Consider the following 23,966-nt stretch of genomic DNA (forward strand, 5'->3'; position numbering starts at 1 on the left):
CGATTGTGATGTAAAACGAAAATAATGAGATGATATAGAAACCAGAAACCAAATAAGAACAAATCTAGGGTGCCATCTCTCTAAGTTTATTTTCAAAGCGGAAAAGTTAGTGTATGGTTCTTCAATTATTCATTCAACATTGCATATTATTCTTGACACTATTACATTTTGATAGGTATCATGATATTTGAAAATAATGATTGATTGACTATCTATGATGTTTTGTCATATAGTTCCTATTAATCGTAGGCTTTCATTTTCTTTTTATTAAATACTTTAACCTGAAAATTTAATTATACAAACAATTATACAGCTGTCATTCTAATAAATGAGATATCTGTTTGTTCTCCTCAATTTTAGGATTGGGAGTAATTATTAAAACCCTAATTTTTGAGTTATTCATCGAATTTAAATTAGCAATGTATCAACAAGGATATGTTAATCTCTAAACAATAATTGAATTTAAATACGTGACACCTGAATGCATGTATTTGTATTTAAGTTTTACTAATGAAGTTCCAGATTTTAAATCAAATTTACATAGCATTCCTTCCTATATTTTTACACTACATTATTGTATCGTATAGTGATGTCGTAGTTGGATTAAAAAAAAGTTCTAAGTCACTTATTAATATATTAGTTTTTTGTTTAATGTTGTTTGTCTTTTGGTCGTTTTTTTTCCTTTTTTTGCCATGGCATTGTCAGTTTGTTTTCGACTTATGCCTTTAAATATCCCTTTGGTATCTTTTACCCCTCTTTTCTTCCACTTTTTCAAAAGACAAACCATTTTGTGAAATGTTAAAAACGAAGTTTAATATATATATATATTGTTCAACTCGCTGTTTTAAGTCGTCCTCTTTGTATCTTTCTTATCAACAGGTTAAAGTTCATACCAGTTTGTGCAAAGAAATTATAAAAACCATTAGTTATCATACTGATACGTTGTAATATCATCTTCGTTAAGAGAAAACAAAATTAAACAGTCAAGTGACTAGCATTCCGAGAAGTCAGACTGAGAACCTCTTATTCAAAAGTAAAATCACAAAAAATACATGTTTCATAATGTTGACTCCTTAACCCCAATTTTTGACATTTTTACCTATTATGTCCGTTTGTTTTGCTCTCACACACTGTTGTCATTATAATGGAATTCTATGCGTCTGTCATACAATGAGAGGTTAAGCTAGCCATACAACCAGGTTTAATCCACCATTTTCTACATAATGAAATACCTGTAGCAAGTCAGGAATATAACAGTTGTTTTCCATTCGTTTGATGTGTTTGAGCTTTTGATTTTGCCATTTGATAAGGGACTTTCCGTTTTGAATTTTCCTTGGAGTTCGGTGTTTTTGTTATTTTACTTTTTTCATTATCGTTATGAATCACACTGTCCATAAAGACACAAGAAAACGACATTTGATTGATATAAAAAAGTAAATGCTGGCAGATATTTAAATGGCATATTTTCTGTACACAATATTGATTGTGTATCCCAAAAAAATTACATACAATAAATAAACTTTATTAAACTGAACTCACTTTTACTAACACCAGCGTCAATTGGCACCTTTAATCCTCTGCAATGGACCTTAATTTTTGAATTTATCATGGTAATCTGCGAAATAATATTCATGAAACTTGGGAAATGGGACGACGGTTGTTCTATAAGAAGAAATATCCCCTTTCTTTGGCTGCTTCGTATTAAGTGCACATAACTCAGTTGGCAGTGATTGCTGATATTTCAACTAGCGTATTATTTTTATTACTTGAAAAATTAAGAAAAAGAGGGAATATATCATAGATTGGTCAAAGGTTTTACTAAATATGACCATGAACAGTAATTTTTGCGTGTTTTTGTCATAGTCTGTTATTCATCGACCAATGATTTATGAAGGTGTCTTTAGTATCTACTGCCTCCTTTTTAATATGAGATATAACCCCCCTCCCCCAAACCCAACCCCCATCGAATCTAATATATGTGATATTTTACATTACTTTTACGGTAGTAATATCTAGTAATTTATGGTCTTTTTTTAATCCATCGTTTTTGCTTTATTATATACTTGTTAATAAATGTTTTTGCGCCTGCTGTTTTTTAACATAAATTCGCCTTTACGACATTTCAAGGCTTTTGTTTCCTATAATGATTTCCTTGATAGACGGTTGCTGCCTACAAATTAACTATTTAGTCCATGACATTATAATGGTAAAACTGAGTTGATTTCTTCGAACATTTTACGGACGTCATCACGCTTTGACCGTTGTTGGATATATGTATCACAAATGACAACGGACATGTTTGCATACTAGTTATCTGTTTCCCATGTATGCCATAACCGAAAGCGAATTATCACAGAATATTCATTTTACATGCGCAAGATGTTGAAACCACTTTAAGAACAGAATATATTTACCCCAAGGAGAAGGTCCGATAAGGGCTAATTTCGGCCTCAAATTCGAAGTACATCTGATAAAAGATATTTGACATTTTTAAACACTCAAGTGTCTAATTCAGTCGATTCAATTAGTTTATGTTAAAGATGTTTATGTACCTGATGCATGTCCATTGTATTGTCAAAAACAGCCCATATTCATGTAAAAAAAGTATTCTACTTTCCAATAAATAGCTAAAAGTGGCATTTATAACTACTTTGAAAAAACGCTATATTTTGGGGCCAAAAAGTACCGGGCCTTCTCCTTTAACAAAAAGCACTCGTGTTGCTCTAGCTTTATTTTTCTGTGTTGTAACAGGTATAGCTTCATTCATGCAAGTGCTCAGGTTTTTTTTACTTGAAATATATATTTTAAAAAGATTTACGAGATTTGAACATAGGTTATCTTCCTTTTCCTCTAATTTGTATTTTTTACATTTGAATATTTAATATCTGTATTGTTTCTATCTATAGTTGTCTAGTAAATCCTCTGTTCTCAAATCATGATTAGAAAAAGAAAATGTACATGCACTGTTAGTTTACAAACTTTCTTTTGTCTTAATCCTTATCTTTATACTTTAAGGTCACCAATTTCTATTAACTAAAAACACTAATTTTATTCTGCCTATAATTTTATACAAATAAAACCTGTTACTTTTATGACGTAGCTGCAGTCTTAGATCTTTATATACACGTCTGATCAGAACATAGGTGACCAACTGTTGCTAATACATGATCTATTTTTTCTAAATTTTAACAAAAAAAGAAGTCAAAAATTGTAAGAACAGAAGCCACACCATGTTTGTTTTGCTATCTTTACGGTACGCCATTTCTTGTCTTTTATAAGACTATAAAATATTAGACAACTTTGAGAAATATAACGCGGGTTCACATTCCTGTCGATGTTTTGAGTCTTCATATTAGCATTTTAATGCAATTGTTCTAGATATGAAAGCAATTGTTTTACCACAAGTTTAAGACTAATGCAAACGAAGTTAACATAAACAAACACAAGCTTTCAACATCACAGGCTCTATATGTAATCAGTCATTGACCAAATTGATTCTTCCAAACTACTTACAAAAAAAATACAGAACTATTGAGTAAAAGCTAACATATTTATTAGTACACTCACAAAAAATCACGACTGTAATTGAGGCTAAATTATTTCTACTAGGTATTGGTAGTAATTATGTGGGTTCGGTAGTTAAGAAATCACCATTACAACAAATGGATGAGTCTAGCCAAATGGCATTTGTTTTGGATATTGGTAAAGCAATTATCATTTTAAACGAAGAAATAGCTGAAATAAAATTCAATTTATACATGTTAATTACATTTTTACAAGATATAATCTGTTTATTAACATACATTTTTGTGGGTGACGATTAGATTATAAGAACATAAAATAAATTCAAACCTGAAAGCATTGAACAAACAAGAATAGTTTTAAACGATGAGACTTATGTAAACACAAATCGGCAAACCTCGGCGTATTTCGTTATCCTACATCGTTAGATATGCCAGGGTGTGCCAAAGGACATAAACAAATATTAAATATGCACGTGGTTATGGATAAGGACAATACATATCACCCGTCATCACTGTAATCAAATTTGAATATCTTTTATTGTACGCATTAAAAAATACTTTCACAAGATATTGCTCTTTTTGTATTAATTAAATGTACAGTAATTGGTATATTTAAGAGCATAAAAATCGATAATTCCGAAGCATTGTATTTACAGCAATTTGACCATAACTGAATATATCAATGGCATTTCAGGCTTACTACTGGAATGGTAATACCCTCGAGAACGAAACGTAGACAAGCAGTCACTATGACGTATAATAATTGCAGGTTTTATCCAACGCAATCATAGGTTTGAACGTTGTTTTCAATTTAGACTTGTATATGTATATATATACATACCATCTTTTCCGCAAGTTTATTGTTTTCTGTTTGGTATTAAATAAATAGTTAAGATCCATTTTGTTACATCTGGTGATCCGTTTATTTGGCAATCGCCAATGGCAGTCAGCAGGGTTTAAGAACATCCGTTGTTCGACCTGCTAGTCAAATGCGTTTTTTTAAAATATACTTTTTCACTTTTTTGGTCTTTTGGAAAATGTTGTTTTTGCTGTATTTAGACCCCATCTACCAAGAAAATATAGACAAGTCTAAATTGAAAACGACGTTCAAACCTATGATTGCGTTGGATAAAAACCACCATTTTTATACGTGTGCATGAAAAACAAATTTCTTGGTAGAGGGGTCTAAATACAGCACAAGCAACATTTTCAAAAAGACAAAAAAGTGAAAAAGTATATTTTAACAAAACGCATTTGACTAACAGGTCGAACAACTGATGTTCTTACACCCTGCTGACTGCAATGGGGATTGCCAAATAAACGTATCACAAGATGTAACAAAATGGATCTTAATTATTAATTTAATACCAAACAAAAAACAACAAACTTGCGGAAAAGATGGTATACCGCAAACATGAGGTGCAAAAATTTGTACACCATATCCGGATTTCGACAATTAATGTATCTTCAGTGATGTTAGGAATCTAAACAGTATTTGGAAGGCCATATACGATATATATATATATATATATATATATATATAGTTGTTGCATTAAGTCATAAAAATACCTGACTCATACTTATGTACATTTAGGCAGCAGTAGTTTACAGATGTTTAATTCTCAAAGCAACAAACATAAAAGGAGAGACACTTGGTGCGTCGACAGTTTAAACGTCTCCTGCTACGGATGCATCATCCGCGATGCGAATTCACACGCAGTCAAAATGTCACGTTATGGATAAGAAGACAACTTGTAAACTTCTAGAGATGAGACTTTTCTGATATCTTAAAATCTAAGACTGCAAACACACGTTGCGAGTAAGTTCAGACACAGGCATATCTTATAGGTGAACAAATTCGTGATGATGACTGAAAATCTTATGTGACGATTTCAGTCGTTCTTCCTCATACCTCTCTTAACAGTTTGTGTGTAAGGAACATACCTTGCTAATAAAGTCCGTATCATATGAACAGACACTAGCGTAAGGTTTCAATTGAGATATGTAAAGACCATACGACGGGGTAGAGACTATTTTTCTGCTGAAAAAAAAAATAAATGAAAACAACACGTTATACATTTAATGAGTACGAAGCGAATTTCAGGATTTACCTTCACCAGAAAGTTGACGATTGGAAAGTTAAAACATCACTGTTGTCATAAATTTGTTTGAAGTCGTCATTTTGGATCAATAGTGAAAAAAGGTCAAGATATTAAACAGACATTCTAGTTTTGGTTGTATCTTAAAACGGTTTTTAAACTTTCAAAAATTGTCAAATAAAAAAAAGGAGATGTGGTATGATTGCCAATGAGACAACTATCCATCAAAGTTCAAATAAAGTGAAAATTATAGGCAACTGTACGGCCTTCAACAATAAGAAAAACACATACCGTATAGTCGGCATAAAAGGCCTCGACATAAAAACTATGATACCATTCAGTTGAGAAAACTAACGGCCTAATTTATAACAAAAAACACATATGAAAGACATGAACCAACGACAACCACTGAACTACCGGCTATTGACTTGGGATAGGCACATACAGAATGTGAGTCTGTGTGTGTGTATGTGTGTGTGTGTGTGTGTGGAAAGGGGGGGTGGTAAACTAGTTTGCTTGTGCCAAACCCTCCCCTAACCTGGGACAGTGGTATAACAGTACAACATAAGGTATCGACAGATTGTAGTAGCGTAAATGTGCAAATGTGTCTAGCAATAATATTTAGTATGGTTTTAATTTACTGATAACAAAATCAATATTTAAATCAATAAAAACAATATTCATTGATATAATTACAGTGTTGAATTGGTTACCTTTTAGAATAAGTTTATATTAAGGATTTATAAGTTTACCCGGATCGTATCTAAATTTCCCGGCTCGGTAAACAACATTCCCTAACTTAATATTTTACCAGTTATACATAGATAACGCTCATTGAAATCCAAAACGCCACTACAGACACGGGCATTGCAAACGAGTTGTAATAAATAAACACCATAAGACGGTGCCAAAGAAACATCACCGTCCAGAAGAGGAAAATTAACAATAGGGAAAGAAAATTCGTCCCTTTTGTCGTGAAATTATGTGTAAAGTTCCTCGTGTAAAACTGAAATCTCTAAATCTTTAAAAGGACATTTAGTTTATAACCTATTTAATAAATATAACGATAAAGGAACAATTGAAGAATAAGACATGAACAAAAATTTGATATTTTTATAAACTGTATATTTCAAGTGAATATGTAAGATATAAAGTGTTAAAAAGTATTCGTACAGAACATCGAGAATAAGCTGAAACTCATACCTTTCAATGGTATTCGGAATTGTCCGGACTTTTATTTTGAAATAAGCTATATTTTGACTTGATTTAACAATATACATTAGTTCCATGATCGAAATGTATTATTTTACCTCGATCGTAGGAGCACTATTGTATCTGTTCATTCTTAATCATATGTACTGGAAAGTAATAATTATGAATTGATGTGTGATAAGACATACAACAACTAATTTGCGAGAGGTCTGTATGTGGCTTGTTGAAATTCTAGTATTACTATGTTTACTGTTGTAACAATGCAACGAAACTTGTATTCCATGTTCAGAATTGTATACATTAGATTAAAAGTAACTTGTGACACGCCTACAACCTTACCATTTTCGAGTGTGAATAGGTGTCACACGTGAAAGCTGATTATTTTATGAAGCTAACTTTTGTTTAAACTTTCACTACTATATATATTCCTCAGTCGACATCATCCTTTATATTGATAATTATAATCATATATATTGTGGAATTTGATCGAAAGGTCTTTCAATAGATAATTGGCATTCCAGATGTCATTTATTATACCCCTGCCTCAATTAGAGATTACCCACACAAACCAAGTGGGAAGGTTTAACGTCATAAAAACTCGTTTAAACCACGACATTACAGGAACATGAAGTTGTTATTCATTTCTCAGATCTGTTGAAATAATAAGTATCTTCTTGTTGTACTAGTTACTATAAACTTGATTATCTTTCAACGTTATATATTGAAGCACATTTTGCAATGGTATGGAATAGATATGAACTTATCGCATTTTAACACAAAAAGGTTAGATGATGACTAAGGTGACTAAACCCCTAACGGGAAGGATTGTGCCTGATATTCATATGATGAAGACATAATCTTTCAATCAGTTTAATTGAAGTCTGGAGCTGGCATGTCAGTTAACTGCTAGTAGTCTGTTGTTATTTATGTATTATTGTCATTTTGTTTATTTTCTTTGGTTACATCTTCTGACATCAGACTCGGACTTCTCTTGAACTGAATTTTAATGTGCGTATTGTTATGCGTTTACTTTTCTACATTGGCTAGAGGTATAGGGGGAGGGTTGAGATCTCAAAAACATGTTTAACCCCGCCGCATTTTTGCGCCTGTTCCAAGTCAGGAGCCTCTAGCCTTTGTTAGTCTTGTATTATTTTTAATTTTAGTTTCTTGTGTACAATTTGGAGTTTAGTATGGCGTTCATTATCACTGAACGAGTATATATATATTTGTTTAGGGGCCAGCTGAAGGACGCCGCCGGGTGCGGGAATTTCTCGCTGCATTGAAGACCTGTTGGTGGCCTTCTGCTGTTGTCTGTTCTGTGGTCGGGTTGTTGTCTCTTTGACACATTCCCCATTTCCATTCTCAATTTTATTTTAAGGTGACAATATTTTGCACGTTATCATATTTATTGAAATTTCATTATCTCGTACTAAAATATAGAAAATTTATAAATCATTAGAAAAAACTAACTATCATGTTCATGTCAATAATATTATTATTCAAGACTCGAATTGAAAATGAAAAAAAAGTAAACAAATGCCGTAACAACCAATAAATCCTGACTGGAATAAACTTGATATTGATGATCAGGTATAAAAAAAAATCAATTACAAAGCAATATCATGAAATCATCTATCACGTCTATAAAATAAAAAAAATATATTCGACATTATGTTCTGAAAATAATAAGTATTAAATTTATAAAACGGGTACTTAGAACAAGATGGGAGACATCATATCAATTATTTTTCGCAATTAATGGCGAACATATCATTTTGTTAATACAGAACCAAATTTTATAACCATGATAATTGCAGTATAAAAATGTGATTTTGGGGAATTTTAAAATATAAATCTAATCTTAAGGTTGTAAACAGGAGAACTAAGATAAGGTTAAATCTATTCGCAGATGTTTATAAAGGACATAAATTTATTAAGCTCAAGGGTATCAGTTTAATGAAGAGAAATGTCAAAAATTTAATTAATTGATTTAATCAAAATTAATTTCACTAGTAAAATATCACGAGTAAAAGAAACCTTTCCAATATAGGAAAAAAATCTAATTAAAGAAGCATTAATGTGCCTTTATTTACATTCTTAGGAAGTATATGTGTTGTTCCAGATTAATACTAACAAGAAGTAGAATACAGAATCTTCATTGTAATCGGAATGTTAACTCAAAAGTAGTAAACAGAAACCTGACTGTTGGACCATATCAAAAGGGTTTGGCAATTATTGAAGTTAAACTGTACTTATCGTCCAACACCTAACTTGTCCTAATACGATATCGGTCATAAGTTAGTGGTAGACATACTTTCAACTTTAGTGCTTATACAGTTGACAAATCCAAAATCCTCTAGGCAATATCAAAAAGCAATAAAAACAAATGTGATTATTTGTCTCTGATGTAAATAAATATCCCGGATTTTATAGATATCCGTAAATATGGCATTGAGTGGCATACGTGTAGAATCCAATAAACGTATTTTAACCTTTTTTGAGATATTATCTTGCCATAGAATTTTATAAACCAACCATAGTAGATGTCGTCAATGTGGTTTCAATCCATATAAACATTGAAAGAAAAAAGATGATAAACTAAGCCTGTCGACTAAAGACATAACTCAAGTATTAAAAAGTGATTATGAGACCATTTTAGTATATTCACATAAAATTGAGAATGGAAATGGGAATGGAATGAAATATACACATCCATATCTCAATTTGATACAATATCAAATATCTTGTGCTTCTCGTAAGGACATTGTGGAAGGGGAGTTTATAAAGGAAGGATTCCTTGGAGAAGTGCAAGGCTTTTATTTGAAAATCTGATGCATGTCTGTGACACAGATGCCAATATGATAAATTCTTTTTAAATGTACTGATTGATTTAATTTGGGAAACATTATTTATTTATTAGTTGTATTTGGCTTTGAACTGGCTTTCAATAACTGCAAGTACGGTTCTTATTGTCTTTTTGTTATTTTTCTGTTCTGTTTCCTGCCTATCTTATTATATCATCTAACGGACTATTTGATAACAACTGCTATATTCCTGACTTGGTACAGGATTATTTGTAAGACTACGAACACATTTCGCTAGCGAGTTGAGACACAGAAAAATGGTATCGGTCAACCAATTCGTGTATGTAGTTTCGATTTAAATCTGTCTATGTCATAATTCTGTTATGTTGTTAACATGCACGAGCGTGATGTGTCAATTGAGATATCTAACCACCATACGACAGAAACAGAGAGTATCTTACTGCTGAAAAATGTGAAGTAAAAAATTTGATCAAGATGCGCAATTCATTTAAGGTATGGGGTAATGACTTTGTCTCTATTCCTCTGCACATATCATTAGTTTGTAAATGTATAAAGGCTCGTTTCAAACTGCAACATTTCAAATCAGCACAAACGGTTAAGCTAGGTCACTTGTTAAAATTGAAACATGTACAATATCACTGCGCAGAGATTTTTTGTTCACGCACTATTTTTGAGTTCCAAAATGTGAGGTGCATTAGGGATATTGACCCAATTGGAAAGTCGAAATCATCACGTTTGTCATAGATTCTTGATTAAAATTTTTCTTTTATGTCAATATCAAGAACAAAATCAAATTGAAGCAGACCATAAGTTTTCGGTAGGATTCTTTATCCAAAGTTCCCTCACCACATGTGATACCCGTCGTGTTACTCCTACAAAATATATTGATAAGCAATATAAAATGATAAGGCATCACACAATAGCGGATTGGTAATCGACTCTTATCTGACCCTAAGACATCACCAAATTCTTAAACCATTGGTCATGTACATTTTTCTAACCCTGAAACTTGACTGAGTGTGACATTTTGAAACTGAAACTTTTTTTTATGACAACAGATATACTAGAATTTTACCGATAAAGACAACACAGACATTGAAAATTCAAAAGCACAAAAAAAAAATCACTTATATTTAAACCATGAGCAACACGAATCCCCTCAAAACAAAACTAGGGGTAACTACAAATTATATATTGGTTGGTTGATAATTTAGGGTATGTAAACAAGGGTTTGCCTTTCATGCTAGAGCAATCTTGATTGTTAAAGGTATCGACATTTTTATATAAACAGTCAAAATGCGCAAAAAATATTTCATGTTTATAAGCCTGGTGCATTTGATAAGCCTGGTACGATCAATGGGCCGATGACACAGGTATTGAAGTTTCGTCCTTGATGATATTACAACCTTAGTAGTAGTCAGCAGTGTTTATATAACGTTGAATATTTTAGAACACTAATATCTTTATATATTTTGCATAGATGGCCATTAGTCGTTTTGTTACAACTTATTCTAAATTTTCTATGTTATTTAACTTCGCATTTTGATTTGGTCCTTCAACCTATTTAATTATAGTGCCAATGACGAGGATTATGTAGACAAAACGTGCGTCTGGTTTATCAAATTATTAGCCTGCTTTCTTTGATGAGTTTTACATCAAGAATTTCATGATCAAATGACCAGACAATTTATATTATTTTACTGATTAAACCGAGTATCATTTATCAATTTTCATGTATGTATAAAACTTTTTTATTGTAGCTGTCTCTGTTTAAGTTTGATTGTTGTTGAATGAAAACATGATATGTCAACATACCATCTGGTTTCATCTTTGTTATTCTAGTTTTGATTAAAATATCCCACTAGTAGATGAACAATCATTTTACTACGGTACAATTCCATGATAATTACCATCATCTTAACTCGAAATTAATTATTACTATCCACATGTTACAAAACATTTATTGATGCATTTATGTTCTCAATAGCTATACTTATGGTTATTCTTTGATTTGTTTCACAGTTATAGAGTTGTATAACTAAAAAGAACGTTATATATATAAATAATAGTAAATTTTACAGAAATAGTAATATATTTTCCATCAACACCAACTTCTCACAAATAGTTGACAAATAGTTGTCTCTCGGGTTTTATTTTAGTCGCTTGACTTTGTAACACCAAATCCTCCAAGTCGTCTCTCGCGTTTAAGTTTAGACGTTTGAGTTTGTAGTAATGATATATTCTAAACAGGAAATGGTAACGTCATATATGAAGGTAAATATTTGAATGAGGCTGTTTTATCCTGCTCAATGCTCATGTGTTGTCCAAATTGAACGTAATCTTACTGTTTTTTTGCTAAAATGATATTGTTTTAATATCTTTACTAATTTACATTATCATAGTTAAAAAAAAACCGATAGAGATTGCCGTATTATATAGACTGTTCATTTTTATTTACGAAAGACATTGAAATATCAAATGAGAAATTGACTTTTGATGAATTAGGCATTTCTTTGCAATTAGATATAAGAAGGTATAAGTGCCAATGAGACAACTCTCCATCCAAGTCACAATTTATAAAAGTAAACCATTATAGGTCAAAGTACGGTCTTCAACACGGAGCCTTGGCTCACACCGCACAGCAAGATATAAAGGGCCCCAAAAATTACTAGTGTAAAACCATTCAAACGGGGAAACCAACGATCTAATCTATATAAAAAAAAACGAGAAACGAGAAACACTAATGAACCAGATGAACAAACGACAACCACTGAACATCCAATTCCTTTTTCTGTTTTCATCTAAAACCTTTTATCACCGAAAGTTTGTATACATCCGTGACTTTCAAGTGTTTTAGTTTAAACGAACATGAGTCAGGAATCTGATGTTCAGTAGTTGTCGTTTGTTGATGTGGTTCTCGTTTCTCGTTTTTTATATAGATTAGACCGTTGGTTTTCCCGTTTAAATGGTTTTACACTAGTCATTTTTGGGGCCCTTTATAGCTTGCTGTTCGGTGTGAGCCAAAGCTCCGTGTTGAAGACCGTACTTTGACCCATAATGGTTTTCTTTTATAAATTTTGACTTGGATGGAGAGTTGTCTCATTGGCACAAGCAACAAGCAGCAAGTCTTCAAGCAGCAGTCAGTGATAAAAAAAAAATAAAATGCCAAATTCATTGCGCCAGACCGTTTGTATTCATTCCTCGCCTCTGCTCAGGTACACACGAGTATAGATTATTTTATGCAAAATAGGTATACGCAAATTAAGACAACAGTAGTTTACCGATGTTCAAATCAGATCAATCGACGAAGAAGAAAAATCAAGACAACAAACAATACACTGAGGAATTGTATGAACCCTAACAGGAGCGAGACCGGTTGCGTCATTAAGATAAGCACCTCCTACTATGCATGCATCACCCACCATGCCACACTCAAGCAAAATATCACAATCGGGATAGGAAACAATAGGTCAAACTACTGATAGATAAGACGACTATTCTTGTATCTTAAATTTTAAGACTGCGAAAACATGTCGTGAGTGAGTTGAGACAGACATATCGTGTGGATCATACAATTCATGATGGTAGCAGTAAAACTTACGTAGTGGCAATTTCAGTCGTTCTTCCTTATCACACTGTTGGATCAGTCTTCGTGTAAGTAGCAGATCCCTGTTAATAAAATATGTATAGTGTTAACATGTACGAGTGTAACATAACTATTGAATATGTAAACGACACACGGTGAGATTGCGGATATGTTGCTTCTAAGATATGGGAAGTTGAAATTACAAAGTTGAAATCATCACACATGTCATAGATTGTACTCAACTATAAATAGAAATAAAAAAAAACCTCTATGCAATGCTATCGGACATGATGCTTTTTGTAGTAATTGACTGAGCTTAACCATTTCTGCTTTTTTGAAGAGCAAAAGACTACAATAAAGACGTTAAAACTTTGGAGTTATTAAATGTCTGTAAAAACTGAATTTCAAGATAATTTAACTGTGTGAAAATAGGATTGTTTTCAGTTGCTGAAGCGGCATCACGCGGGGTATTTCGGGGTTGCCCAATTTGTGATAAGTTTAATCTCACTTCGTACCCCGAAAATTAACCACATCTGTAAAAATGTTTCTGCTTCTAAACGAGCCATCATACATATTCAAGTTTAAGATATAGGCAGATGAATGGAGGAAAAGGCTACCATTACCTCCTACCTGAAATGAATTGCGCATCTTTACCCAGTTTGAAGTCACCCATTTGTGTCAATATGGCGGAAAATATCAAGATAGATTGTGGATTTTCCAGTAGATCTTTAGAATTTAAAAAAAAATCCACATCTGATTGACACAGTTTGTTGAATATACCATATCACAATATTTTTGAAGACCATCTTTTAATGTACACAGAATAGTGGCTACAACTTAAGAAAGATGTTTAGAGACGACCCGACTACATATCTTTTATTTTTGTGAAGTTTAGGTATCCAATATAAAGTAAGGCAATATTAGTTTACCGATGTTCAAATTTCACAATCGAGTGAGAAAACAAATAAATAAAACAGGAAAAAGGAGCGAGACCTGGTGCGTCGACTGGGTTAGTGTCTTTTGTTATGCATGCATCACCCGCCAGAAAGGATGTCACAATCGAGAATAAGACACACTATGTAAAGTCGCAGAAGACTAAACTGGTATCCAAAAACCTAATACTGCGAATACATGTTTCTAGTATATTACGACAGAGTCATTTTCATTGTGCCTTTATACAAACAAATTTATGATTTTCCTAAATACTCTTCTTCATTAATGATGTAGGGATATATGTGGGATATCCCAGTTTTGCTGTTAATTTCGAGTTTTCTTAGATAGACATACCAAATAATGACACAAAAAGAGCGTTACGACTATGCAAATGAAAAAGCCTTATTTTATTAAGCTCATCTATTAAGTGGATGTTACCTGAATTGGATCAAGTACAAATTGTATTGACGTTATTACTTGATACTTTATGTCGTGATTTTGGCCGAGTTAAAGTCATTAATAATTTTGATTATCCGCCCTAGAATCAATGTATCGTCATAACTTATCTCATATCATTTCAAAATTCTATCATTTATTTTTTCCTAATAAAGATATTAGTGGCTATTTTCATTAAAATCGTATCACGCACATTATGGAGATTAGAAACAGACCTTGTGCGATACACTTTTATTATAATTTAAAAAAAAAAGGATGATATACAATTTATTTTGACAATCCTTGTCATAATTTTCCAATACTACACTGGTGAGTTTTCCTTGTTTTATCAAAGTTATTTGATTAAGATGTCCGATATAGCACCTACAAGAGATTGAACGATCCATTGTTTTAATAACATAGTCATTATCTTCCTTAAAAGGTATATATAAAAAAGAAGATGTGGTATGATTGCCAATGAGACAACTCTCCACAAGAGACCAAGTGACACAGAAATTAACAACTATAGGTCACCGTACGGTCTTCAACAATGAGCAAAGCCCATACCACACAGTCAGCTATAAAATGCCCCGAAATGACAATGTAAAACAATTCAAACGAGAAAACTAACGGCCTAATTTATGTACAAAAAATGAACGAAAAATAAATATGTAACAGATAAAAAACGACAACCACTGAATTACAGGCTCCTGACTTGGGACAGGCACATACATACAGAATGTGGCGGGGTTAAACATGTTAGCGGGATCCTAACCCTCCCCTAACCTGGGACAGTGGTGTAACAGTACAACATAAGAACGAACTATACAAATCAGTTCAAAGAGGCGTAACTCATCAGATGGATAAAAATAAAAATACTACAAATACAAGTGGACGTGGCCGGGTACTTGTACATTCAAACAACAAAAAGATACTAAGTACAGATCTGAGAGTATTTGCAATTACTGACAGCTAGTTCAAAGCCACTAACAACTAATAAAAAAATTATGCATCTAAGACTTAATTATCAATCCGTACACATCCAAAATCCAATGGATTTATTGTAAAGACGTCATTAACAGTCAGAGAAAAACATGACCTTGTGCAATGCCAAGATACAGGTATCGACAGATTGTAGATCCATGAATGTTTATATGTATATAACAATAATATTTAGTTTGCTTTTAATTTACTGATAACAAAATCAATATTAGTACCAATAAAAACAATATTTAATGATCTAATTACAGTGTTGAATTGGTAACCTTTTAGAATAAGTTTATTTAAAGGATCGATAAGTTTACCAGGATCGTTTCTAAATTTCCGGGCACGGTAAACAATATTGCCGTAAAAATGAGGATGTGCGATCCCGTTTGAAATAAGTTTTCTACATGTGCAACCAAACTTCAAAACCAAATCTTTATATCTGTGGAAGAATTTAGTAAAGGTGTAAAGTAATTTGTGGTAACGAAATCCCTAGCTTAATAATTTACCAGTAATAAATAGATTACTTTCGTTAAAATTAAAAACGTCACAACAGACACGGGCATAGAGAACGAGTTGTGAAATATAAACACCGTACGATGGTGCCAAAGGAACATCACCATCCAAAAAGGGAAAATTAACAATAGGGAACGAAAAATCGTCCCTTTTGTCGTAAATTTTAGTGTGGAGTTTCCCGTGTAAAACCGAAATATCTAAATCTAGGATAGATATTTTGTCTTCGTGACTGAAAGATCATATGATCATCCAGCTACTTCTTTATTCAAGATTTAGGACAAACGATAGAGTTTTGATCACACGGTGATTTTTTGACGGCAATTTGCATACATGCTAGTTTTTACAAAGTCAATTCAAATATATAAGAAAAAAAACCATTTATGTGCTACTTTTAGAGATAAATGGAGTCGAAAGTTTAGACATATACTAAACATTTCGGTTTCTTTCAAAAGATAAATACAAACGGATTTTTGAAACAACATTCGGAATATCTTCTTAACATTAATATGCCGTAAATGTCATTTTTTGCTACATATTTCTCGAATTAAAAATAAATACATCTGTGATTTTTTCATTAAAGTTTGTTCAAATAATCTTCATACATAATCAAGCTAAATGTCATTTTTGAAAAAAGAGGATCCATGTACTCGTATTGAAGCTAATGATATAAATTAGTCGAACAATGCATCTTTTCCTGATATGTCACAGACTGACGTCGCGAAAAAAAAAATGTTAGCAACGTAGTTATCTCCCCTGTAACTATATCGTATTCCCTGAACATAATGAATTAAGTTAATATATTATTTTACCGTAAAGTGTGGTTGATATTACTTATGTAGTTGGTTACAGACATTAATAAACTCAATAATGTTTTTCTCTTACACGTTTAAATTATCAGACCTTTGGGATCATATATATACAATATCTTGTAGAGTGATTTACATAATATATCTGTTGTTTAGCCACATCAGGTCTGGTTTTAATTGTGTTTTTCTCTTATAATTGCTCTTGTTCTTTCCAAAATAAGAATGCCTACGCTTTATCGTTTTTAATCATATTTACGACCGTCCATAGTATAAATAGTGAATGTAAGATACATGAATCGTACCGATAGGAATACACTCTGTTTGTTTAAAGACCTTTTCTAAGGACACAATATGGATATTGATTACAAAGTCTCATTACATTAAAGTACCTAATATAATAAATAATATATTAAGCCTTTTTCAACTGATTTTATAGTTTGTTCTTATGTTGTACTTTTACACCACTGTCCCAGGTTATGGGGAGGGTTGGGCGCCCGCTCACATGTTTAACCCCGCCATATTCTATATGTGCCTGTCCAAGTCAGGAGCCTGTAATTGAGTGATTGTTCTTTGTTGCTGTCGATCATATAAGTTGTTTGTATTTTGTTTTGTACAGCTCTTGTGTTGTTCTGTTGCACCACTGTCCCGGGATTAGGGGGAGGATTGGGTGCCCGCTAACACTTTTAACCCCACCATATTCTGTATAAGCCTGTCCCAAGTCAGGAGCCTGTAATTCAGTGGTTGTAGTTTGTTGCTCTGTTACATATTTGTTTTTCGTTCATTATTTTTTACATGAATAAGGCCGTTAGTTTTCTCGTTTGAATTGTTTTACATTTGTCATTTCGGAGCCTTTAATAGCTGACTATGTGGTATGGGCTTTACTCATTATAGAAGGCCGTACGGTAACCTATAGTCGTTAATTTCTGTGTTATTTGGTCTCTTTTAGAGAGTTGTCTCATTGGCAATCATACCACATCTTCTTTTTAGCCCACCTCTCCAAAGGAAATGCGAGCTTTTGCCATCACTGGGCGTCCGTCGTCGTCCGTCCGGTTTAAACTATTTCAAACATATTCTTCTCTGAAACTACTAAACCAATATCAATAAAAATTAAGCTGAATGATCCTTAGGGTATCTAGAAAAAAGTTTGTGTTTTATTTTCTGTTTTGTCAAAAAACATGACTGCCATGGCTAAAAATGGAACATAGGGGTAAATTGTAGTTTTTGGCTTATATCTCAAAAGCTAAAGCATTTAGAGCAAATGTGATAGCGGTTAAAATGTTCATTAGGTCAAGTTCTATCAGCCCTGAAATTTTCAGATAAATCTAACAACCCATTGTTGCGTTGCTGCCACTAAATTGGTAATTTTAAAGAAATTTTGCAGTTTTTGGTTTTTATCTTGATTATTATTATAGATAAAGATAAACTGTGTACAGCAAACATGTTCAGCAAAGTAAGATCTACAAATAAGTTTCATATGACCAAAATTGTCAATTGACCCCTAAAGGAGTTATTGCCCTTTAAGGACAATTTTACAGAATTTGTTTATCATGTTTTCTAACTTTAAAACAATTTCTCCTCTGAAACTACTGAACCAAATTAAACCAAAATTAAGGTGAATGATTCTTAGGTTATCTAGAATTAAGTTTGTCTTTTATTTTCTTTTTCCTCTGAAAACATAAAACATGGCCGCCATGGCTAAAAATAGAACATAGGGTAAAATGCAGTTTTTGACTTATATCTCAAAAACTAAAGCATTTAGAGCAAATCAGACAAGAAGTTACAGTGTTCATTAGGTCGAAGTCTACTGCCCTGAAATTATCAGCCAAATCGGGTATCTGATTTTTATCTTATTGCCCCTGAATTGATGATTTTAAGGAAATTTTGCAGTTTTCGGTTATTATCTTATATAAGCTAAAGCATTTAGAGCAAATATGATAGCGGTACAAATGTTCATTAGGTCAAGTTCTATCAGCCCTGAAATTTTCAGATGAATCTAACAACCCATTGTGGGGTTGCTGCCACTAAATTGGTAATTTTAAAGAAATTTTGGTTATTATCTTGAATATTATTATAGATAACGATGAACTGTAAACAGCAAAAATGTTCAGCAAAGTAAGATCTACATATATGTTTTATATGACCAAAATTGTCAATTGACCCCTTAAGGAGTTATTGTTCTTTGAAGACAATTTTTCACAATTTTTTCATCTAAGTTTGCTTACTTTAAAAAATCTTCTCCTTTGAAACTGCTGAATCAATTTCAGTCAAACTTGGGCTGAATGAGTTTTAGAGTATCTAGTATAAATTTTGTATTTTATTTCCTTGTACGTCAAGAAACATAGCCACTATGGCTAAAATGGAGCAGAAGGGTAAAATGATTTTTTTGCTTTTGAAGAAAATATGACAGATACAAAGAATATTTAAATGGCATTTTTAAGCCACTGATTAATATATATTGAAAAGCAAAAATAATCATTGATGAAAGATTTAAGCAAACAATTACAGGTGAGCGATTCATGCTCTTGAGAACCTCTTGTTTATATTTACTTAACGTTCGAAGTTGGAGTATTCTTTAGATACATGAATTTGATTTTTAAATATCGTATATAAAAGATAGAAAATCTATTGTTTGGTATTAATGTCGACCCTACAGTATTTATCCGATGTTCAACTATAATAAAACTGTTTAGAAGATACGAATCAAGGTAAAATACAAAATATTAGGGGATTGCATGAATTTCAACAGGAGCAAGATCGGGTTCATCAAAAAGTAAGCGTTTACTTCTATGGATGCTTTTTCTGCAATGCTGATCTACTCAGTGAAAAGATCAAACCGGTAAATATACAGATTAAACCAGTTTTCTGGTATCTGAAGTGTCAAACCACGAGTTCGTGTTGCTATTTTTTTTAGCCACAGACACATCTTCCAACCAATTTTTGGTGGTGATCATTATACTTATTGAGTGTCGATTTCAGTTTTTTTTTCTCATAAATCTTTTCGAATTGTTTTACAAAACAAATTGATCCTTAATGGATTCTTTGGGGTTTTATGTTTTGAACCTTATACCTTTAGTCTGATGTGACTATTTTGAATAGGATTTGAAAATAACAGAAATTCTAAGAATATTACAATACACCGATCGCGTCCTGCAACTAACGAAACGAGAACCTAAATACTAATTTGATGTGAATAATATTTTGAATAAGACAGTCAGCAGATAATTTAAAAAAAACAAATTCTTAACGAATAAAAAATATGGTTCACAATGTACTGTTTTATCGGTATCTTCTCTCAAGTTTTTTAGGAATGACACAAAGACTAAAGTTTTTTCTATTGATTTCCAACCTTTAATGGATTTATAAAGCAATGAAAGAGAAAAAACAATGCAATTGAAAGTATCATATCAAAATGATTCTCATAACCATTTATTCTCATATAACATGAAGCCCTTTGTGCAAAAAAAAAAAAACAAAACAAAACGCAAAGCTATAAAAAAGTTTGCTAAATTGCCTTTTCATTATGACTTATATCAAGATTTCCAACATTTTTACGATTTCACCAACTTACCACTATAGTAAACAAAGTGCGACTATCAATGCGCCCTAGAATGGTGAGGGTGCGGTTAACGAAAGATATCGATAAGTTGTAAAATGATGAAGGGTTATGGCCCTTTAATGACCTTGATAGGAAATTTGAAAAGTTTAAATAGATGTACAAGAAACAAATTGACAATTCTCGCTATCTAAGTTAACAAAGAGTAACAATACTAATGGAGTTATTTGATTTCAAAATAGAGTGTTTTCCATGAGAAATCCGTGTATATCATCACAGTAAATGTATTATTTGCCGTATTTCGATTTAGATATCTAATCATTGAATTTGTTAAAAAAAAGTCGTTGGTGAGAATGAATTCTATTGTCAAATGGGAATATATAAATGTATAAATATCATTTTCTAATAACCATTGAGTTAGTGTTTAAAACCGGGTTCAACTTCCGCAGAGTACATAAATATATCTATCAAAACGTGAATTATTCATCCATGTTATTAAATGCATCATCGATGTAATAATTCGTAGCACATCTAAGAAGACTAATATAACACAAGCTGTAAGTACTGCTTGGAGAAAGGAAACTGAAATTAAGAGATTTTTACAGATTTCCTGTTTCTTGTTGTAGTTAAGGATGTTTGCTCCTCTTGTTTTTTGAATTTCTGCCAGATTTTCGGAATCCTCTGGTTTTATCCATGTATTGCCATTAAAAAAAATTTGCCCACTAACCCCTACTTTTCTTTTCATAATTTTATTACATATAGTTTAAAAAGCCATATTTGAAAATCTTATAAAATCCTTGTTATTTTTTCATAGTTTTTGAAACAAAAAAGCGGCCAATGTTAAAAGTATGAAAAATCTAGAGAGAATCATTTCCCGCCAAATTTTCAATGGCTTTTATCTCGAAAACAAGCACACGGACCCTTCATTTTTTTCTGCTTTTTTAGTTCCTTTATTTATATACTATCATTTGATAACAGTCTTTTAAAAAGCTTGTTATTTTGAAACAGAGTAGCGAACATCCTTAAGAAGGCTTTGTATAAACTTTGGTTTATATTAGAAAATAGATTAAAGGAAATGTCACGTGTGTGTCATGATATCACTCCATTAATGTCAACAAACAAACTGTCGAAAAAAATCGACCATTTTGACATTTCTTACCTGTGTGAATCTGTTACAGGAATCCACATCGTTATTAATAGAGGACTTTTTTTGTGGACATAATTTTCAAAATTATTGAGAGCTAGTTAAATCAAAAACAATAAGAGATAGTTAAATTGCCAATGGGACAACTATGAACCAGAGACCAAATGACGTAGATTTAAGCAACTAAAAGTCAATTATCGACATTCAACGTTAGGCAAAGCTCATAGCACGTATAGTAAGCTTTGAAAAAACCAACATAACAAAAAATGTAAATAATTCAATCGAGACAAACCAACGGCCTGATTAATGCACAAAACAACAATCAGATAACCCTTCTATGAAAAAGAGCAACCAACGACACCACTGAATTAAAGAAAAGTACTACTAAAAATTAATAATTTTTCTTAGACTAGCTCTATGAATTTATAATTGAACTGGTTCAAACCCAAGCAGAAATACACAGGTAACTTGCATATCAACAGAAATCAGTAAAAACAAAGTTCCTCGTACTTAGTTTTATAGATAGGTATTACTATATTCATTTAAATAAAACTTCTCACCAGTTTCAAGATAAATAGCTTGAAGGAAACGAATTTAAAGACTAACACAAACATGCTGACACAGTTTCCCAAACTGCCTCTGAAGTAGTAATGACGGAGGTGATCGAGATGTCCTTTGGGGAACTTAAATCATAGTTACAGTTACATTTTTATATACCTCGATATGACTTTACAATAACGTGTAGACTAAATAGAGCTGCCGTAATGATATTCATTGTGGCATCTATGAGCATCAATCTTTCGTAAGTAAGCACGAGCAGACTCTGTTCACGAAACACAATCACCATGAAACACCAGTGCACAATAACGTTTAGCAACAGTAGACTGAAAAATGTTCAAATTATATAAATCGACGAAAACGATACAAATAATTCGAAATAATGACACCAAACACGCCTTAAGACTATGCAAATGAAGCTCATTTGTTAACTGGATGTTGTCTCAATGGGATCAAGTAAACATTGTATTAGCGTTATAACTTGATACTCTAAGTCGGGATTATGGCCGAGTTAAAGTCATTAATAATTTTGATTACCCGCCCTAGAATCAATGTATCGTCATAAGTGAATTAGAGATAACTTATCTTATATCATTATAAAACTTTGTCATTAATTTTTTCCTGATAAAGATATTTATGGTGAATCTCTAAAAAATCCGTATCACGATTTGTAAACGCACAATACGGAGATAAGAAACATACCTTGTGTGCAACACTTTTTTTTATAATTTTGACAAAAGGGATGATATACACTTTATTTTGACAATCCTTGTCGTTATTTTCGAATATTACACTAGCTAGTTCTTCTTGATTTATCAAAGTTATTTGATTCAGATGTCCGATACAGCACCTACGACTGATTGAAACATCCATTGTTTTAAAAACGTGGCCACTATCTTCCTATTAAGGTATACCTATTTTGCCTTCGTGACTGAAATATCATATCTACTAAACTACTTCTTTATTCGTGTGAAACGGTGCCTTTTGTCCGCAATTTGTTTTTTGTCCGCTTTTGCTTTTTGTCCGATAATTTTGGTTTTAGTCCGATAATTTTGCTTTTTGTCCGACACTTTTGCTTTTTGTCCGATAATTTGCCTTTTGTCCGACACTTTTGCTTTTTGTCCATTGCTTTTTGTCCGTTTTGCTTTTTGTCCGATAATTTTGCTTTTTGTCCGATATAAAAATGTGTATATTTTTTCCAGGTTTCATTTTGAACTTCGAAACACCATGCCCTTTTTGGAGTTAAATACAGACCATACTCACTTTATATAAATGATTTGTACATGAAATATTCGTTTCTTTCACTAGATATAAGAAGATGTGGTATGAGTGCCAATGAAATAACTCTCCATCTAGTTTGATCAATATGTTCTAAATTTACCGCTGACTTACGTTTAAAATGATTCATTGGAAAAGTTTTAGAAGATCGTTATAATGAGCATTTATAATTTTGACATACATTTAGTTTCGCCTGAGAAGAGCGCAACATAATGCAAAATATAGGTATGCAAGTCCGACGTCATTATCTTTTGGTATGTAATTCTTTTATTTCAGATGTGAAGAAGATCCGAATGCTTCAAATTTTGCTTACTAAAGCTTTATGTTTCAATGACATAATTTTCAGTTGTCCTTGATTTAATTTTCGTTGTTTCGTTTGTGTATAGGCTGATTGTAGGGTGCACATGTCCGACCTGTAGGTTTCAACTAACCCTTTGTCGATGTTCTATTTTTATGGTTCGGTTTTTTTTCTGATGCTTTTTAAGCAATGGGTCAATTACAATTAGTGTATGC

Source organism: Mytilus californianus, unplaced genomic scaffold, assembly GCF_021869535.1.
Source record: "Mytilus californianus isolate M0D057914Y unplaced genomic scaffold, xbMytCali1.0.p SCAF_11, whole genome shotgun sequence".
Taxonomy (NCBI): Eukaryota; Metazoa; Mollusca; class Bivalvia; order Mytilida; family Mytilidae; genus Mytilus; species Mytilus californianus.